Here is a 5,538-nt window from a genome sequence, read left to right on the forward strand (position 1 = left end):
AATTATGTTCAATTTGTAACAATGAAATTGGGGTCACCACAACATGAGGAACTGCATTAAAGGGTCGCGGCCTCAGGAAGGTTGAGAACCACTGAAGAAGAAGGGAGAAAGAATGAGAGAGAAACATTGACCTGTTGTTCCACTTATTTATGCATTCATTGGTTGATTCTTTTTTAAAAATATACTTTTAAGAGGAAGGGAGAGGGAGAGAGAGATGAGAGAAACATCAATGATGAGAGAATCATTAATCAGCTGCCTTCTGCATGCCCCCTACTGGGGATGGAGCCTGCAACTCGGGCATGTGCCCTTGACCAGAATCGAACCCGGGACCCTTCAGTCCACAGGCCGACGCTCTATCCACTGAGCCACACCGGCTAGGGCTGGACCACTTTTTCAAGAAGTTGACTCTTAAGGAAGCAGGGACACTAACACGGGAGGCTGTAGGTATTGGGAGCATGCATTTAAGATAGAACTCCGGCCATATGGGTGCCGGTGGGCATGCTGCCCCAGAGAAAGGGGACCACAGAGGAGCCAGGCCTTGAGAGGAGACAGGTGCAGTTCGGGCACCAGAGGAAGGACTGGCCCTCGGAGGGCGGAGGGCGGAGGGCGAGAGGGAGGCACCCTCTCCTGGAGAGGAGAAAAGGAGGCCGCGGAGGCAGGTACGAGCAGGCTGGGTGTGGTGGGAGATGCCTGGGTCCCACCCAGGGCTCCGGTTTGCCCCATGAAGTGGGAGGCAGGCCATCCCTGAGAGCGCGGGTGGAGGACGGGGTGTGGGGCATCTGAGGAGGAGCAAAAGGTGTGAAATTGTCTGGGAGTGGGCGGCGAGCCTGCTGGAGAAACCCGGGCTTGTAAACTGTGGCCGAGTGACAGTTTGAGGTCAGAGAACACGAATTTAAAGTGAAACTTGTCCACCCAGTTTGGTGATGTTGCCCACTGGCTTGGGTGTGGCCACGAGGAGGCAGATGGTGAGACGCACCAGCCTGGGGTGGCAGGGTGTTCTCACGCGGCTGTGACAGGCCACGGGGCGGGCGGGTCTGGCCGTTCAGGGGAGCGTGGGGCCAGGAGGTGGGTGGTGGGGAGCAGGTCAGACAGCGGGTGGGGGTCTCTGAGGTGGGGGTACCTAAGCAGCAGGCGGTGTGGGCAGGAAGCAGGGAGGTGGAAATGCAAACCCGGGGTGGGGGGGTGGGGGGTGCATTCCTGGAGATGAGGGTCCTGGTAAGACTGTGGGAGAAGGTCACCGAGGGGGAGGGGCGTTGGGATGAAGGCATTTTCGTGGAGGAGGTGAAGGGACTGTGCCCAGCGTGTTGGGGGCTGTGCACCTGGATGTGCCAGTGGCAGGAGGTGGGCAGAGGAAGGAGCTGGGCCTGGGAGGCCGGTGACGGGAATGGCCGGGTGTGGTGGTGGCAGAGGGTGAGCTGCAGCCTATGGCGCTGGTTTGCCCCAAGGGCGTGAAGAGAGCCACCTGTGGGGGCGGGGGAGGCACAGGACACCCGTCGCCCTGCCCCCTGGGGTTCTGCCTCTGTGGGGGTGAGAGGAGCAAGTCAGCTGTGTGTGCGGCAGGGGACCCGCCTGTCCTCAGGGACCCGCCGGGTTCCAGTTAAGGCATCAGAGTGAAGGGATAGTCTGGCCCGGCCCATGGCGGGTTTGCCCGCGTAGGGAGCAGGGAAGGACTCTCTCAGGTTTGAATGAGCAGAACAGGGAGGTCCCGAGAGCCTGCGTGGGGTTGGGCGACTAGGAGGGTGGGGTCTCTCCCTGAGGTACGGGGATGGGGAGTGAGCCCCATCTTTCTGAGTGTGGGAAGGACTCGGGGATGTTGAGCTGATGGTGAGCTCTGTGTGAGTCGGCCCGGTGATGGTTGTCCCAGACACTGGCTTAAACTTTGAAGACCTTGGTCTGAGTACAAAATGGCTGTAGTCAAGGAGCTGATGGGCCCTAGCCAGTCTGGCTCAGTGGATAGAGCATCGGACTGCAGACTGAAGGGTGTCCCGGGTTTGATCCGGGTCAAGGGCACATGCCCGGGTTGTGGGCTCGATCCCCAGTGGGGGAGGTGTGCAGGAGGCAGCCGATCAGTGATTTTCTCTCATCACTGATGTTTCTCTCTCTCTGTCCCTCTCCCTTCCTCTCTGAAATCAATAAAAACATGTTAAAAAATAATAAAGGAGGTGCTGGGCCTGCTTCCCTGTGCATCTAGAAGGCTGTATTTGGTTCTGGCACCGGAGTTGATCCGGATTTAGCTGAGCGGAGGAATAATTGGAGGAGGGAGAGCCGAGGGGGAGGGGCCTGGGTGGTGTTCTGCGAGGAGGATTTGAAGGAAGGTTTCTTGAGGTGGGGCCTCTGGATCCAGTGCTGGGGTCTGAACACCCCCCCCCCCAGATGCCCGGAGACCTGTACATACAGATGTGCACCTCTGGGAGGGTGTCCATAGGTTCTATCAGACTTTCACAGGGTCCGTGACCCCAGAGAGATGAGAACCACTTGTTTAATGGATTTGGGCATTTTATTTTGTAAAAAAAAAAAATAATAATTTGATTGGTTTCAGAGAGGAAGGGAGTGAGAAAGAGAGAGGTGGAAACACCAATGATGAGAGAGAATCATGGATCGGCTGCCTCCTGCAGGCCCCACACTGGGGATCGAGCCAGCAACCCGGGCATGTGCCCTGACCGGGAATCGAACCGTGACCTCCTGGTTCATAGGTCGATGCGCAACCACTGAGCCACGCCGGCCGGGCGATTTGGACATTTTAGCTTAGAGAAGAGAGAACTTGACCCAGAGGTGAGGGTTAGGGGAAGAGAGAGCTGTTTCCATGTGGATCACCAGCTGCCATGCGGGGGGCGGGGGTAGGGCTTGTTCTGAGGGACTCCACTGGTGGAACTCAGATCCGTGGGAGGGAGGGGGAGCCCGGGGTGGGCTCTGTGTGCATCTGGGGAGCCTGCGAGCAGCTGTCACAGGTCGGGTATGCACAGAGGAGGTGACAGAGGAGGTGGCCTGTGATGATTTTGATGCAAAACTTGGTCCAAACCTCCTTGTTCTGAGGAGAAGGCAGCTTTGTCTGATACCAGGTTTTCCTCGTCCTCGGGCCTCAGACTGACTTGTGAGCTGAGATTTGCTGGGCTCAGAGGCCCTGGGAGCCGGGCCTCCTTTCTGGACACACCCCATTAAATACCATCTCAGGGACTGGACCCTCCCCTCCCAGGGGCCTCTCTGACCCTCTGGTGTGGGAACAAGGTTCCTTATGGCGCTGCCTTGGGTGTGCTCAGCTCCACCCACACCCCCTGCCCTCCGTCGCCCCGCTAGACGTGGGGTCCTTTTGCTGACGCGGAGCCAGGTGAGATCGCACCGAAGTGGGCTCACAGGCCTGGCGTGAGCACAGCTTCGTCTCTGGGAGGGAGGGGACCCCGTATGCCCCACACCCAGCGGGTTCCCCAGTGGTCGTTGGGCTCCCACCTTCCTTTGACACCAACAGAATCAGAGAGATTTGCTAAATTGACAAGTGACTCCCATGGGGAGGCCGTGGAACTTCATCCAGCCTGGCTTTTGCAGAGCTTCCTGTCTCTCCCTCCGCTGCTTCTCTGGTAAAGCCGGCAGGCCTCCCTAAGGACGGAATATTCTGGAAAACTGGAAGTGGGATCCCACCGCTTGATTGAAAGCTATACCACTCACTTCAAGGGAGGAAGCTAAAAAAAGCAGCTCCTTGGCTGCTCCCCTGCATTTTAAATATTCTGAATGCTCCGCCTGCAAAAGAAACAATGCCCCGTTCCTTAAATAATTAAGTGGCGTTCACTGAGAATGGAGTGCTGGCCAGGCCGGGTCACACGGGAGCCCCCAGAGCCGCTCTCTCCAGCCGGGAGCTTGGGCCTGTGCCCGGAGAGGTTGTCAATGTAGAAAAATTGGTGCAGCTTCACACACACACACCCACACACACACACACACACACACACACACACATCTGCCTTCCAAGCACTTGGTGAAATTGGCACAACGTTGGAAATGTCACAAAAGAGGCTGAAGGGGGCCTGCAGGCCTCCCTACCCCCACCCCCTCCCCTCTCTGAGGCTGCGTTCATCATGTTTGTAACACCCAGGAATTCTTAGTGGGTCTTACTTGGCCCTTCACTGCCACATGAGGTGACTGTGGCCGCGGACCAAGTGTGTATCTTCCCAAAACCATGACAGCATTGGCACTGGTTTCTGTACGTCCTTGGTGGACGTTTCTAGTCTGTGCAGGGAAGGGAAGCCCCTCCCGCGGGAGCAATGGTGGCATCGCCAATCTGGCCCAATACTTCCCGGCGTCGGCCCTTCTGTGGTCGCCTGAGGACGCAGCGCGGTACACTGGACAGACACAGGGTCAAGCCACATGGTCGTTGTGGAGTCCGTCTGGGTTCCTGCAGAAGAGTGAGTTCTGCCAGGGGGAAGGGGACCCTATTTATTGACGATTGATGTGCATTATCATCATTTAAGTTTCGTGTCTTATAGATGAAGAAACGAGCTCAGAGAGGTTCAGTGACCGTTGGAAATGTCACAAAAGAGGCCGAAGGGGGGCTGCAGGCCTCCCTGCCCCCACCCCCTCCCCGCTCCGAGGCTGCGTTCATCATGTTTGTAACCCCCAGGAATTCTTAGTGGGTCTTACTTGTCCCTTCGCTGCCACATGAGGTGACTGTGGCCGCGGACCAAGCGGCTCTCTGCAAGACTTTGACGATTCCGTGACAAAAACAACCTGGGTTTCAAAAGTGCAGCTTCAGGTTTAAAAGAAACGCAGAGACGAGCCTCCAAGAAGTTTGTTAGTTAGCCTGCCGTTCAGAGGGCAGGGGCTAAACCAGCCGTGGGCAAACTGATCCGGCCCATTTGAAATGAATAAAACTAAAAAAAAAAAAAAAGGCCGTACCCTTTTACGTAATGATGTTTACTTTGAATTTATATTAGTTCACACAAACACCCCATCCATGCTTTTGTTCCGGCCCTCCGGTCCAGTTTAAGAACCCATTGTGGCCCTCCAGTCAAAAAGTTTGCCCACCCCTGGGCTAAACGCAGGGATTTGCTCTGATGTGATCGCCCGGCCTATCAGACGGCTCTCTTGAGTTTGCTATAGATTCCTCACCAGGAATCCCTCAGCCCTGCCTTTGTCTTCCCTTTCTCGCCCTCTGTCTCCCAGTTTCTTCTCCCTGGTCCTGTTTCTCAGATCTCAGTCGTTCTCAAAATGACTTCAGTCTTCAGTCCTATTGACTTGCATGTGGTGATCACATCGATTAAGACATTATTCCCATCACTTAATAGGAATCTCAACCTCAAATAAATAAACCTGTTAGGCCAGGGCTTACTAGTTGTCAGATTACTTGTATCGACACTAATGTGGACCCAAGAGGGTTGTAAGTTCTCCAGAACCCACGTGGCTCACCCTCTTTTTGGCCACGAATCAGAATTTTCCCTTATTCACTTCCCACAGTTTCCCACACGCGTCAGTGGTTCATGCTTTAGGGGGTTGCCTGTGTTGTTTGTCTCAAAGAAAGATACACAGAGTGTTGTGTTGTTGATGTTGCTGTTA

At 55.6% G+C, this 5,538-nt stretch overlaps 1 protein-coding gene across 1 annotated transcript in view; it reads left to right on the plus strand.

The window, feature by feature from the left end:
- Positions 1–5,538, plus strand: part of HOMER2 (homer scaffolding protein 2) — an 85,572-nt gene that overhangs the window by 834 nt on the left and 79,200 nt on the right. The gene's annotated exons all lie outside the window — the stretch shown is intronic.

Source organism: Myotis davidii, unplaced genomic scaffold (genome assembly GCF_000327345.1).
Source record: "Myotis davidii unplaced genomic scaffold, ASM32734v1 scaffold898, whole genome shotgun sequence".
NCBI classification, from domain to species: Eukaryota; Metazoa; Chordata; class Mammalia; order Chiroptera; family Vespertilionidae; genus Myotis; species Myotis davidii.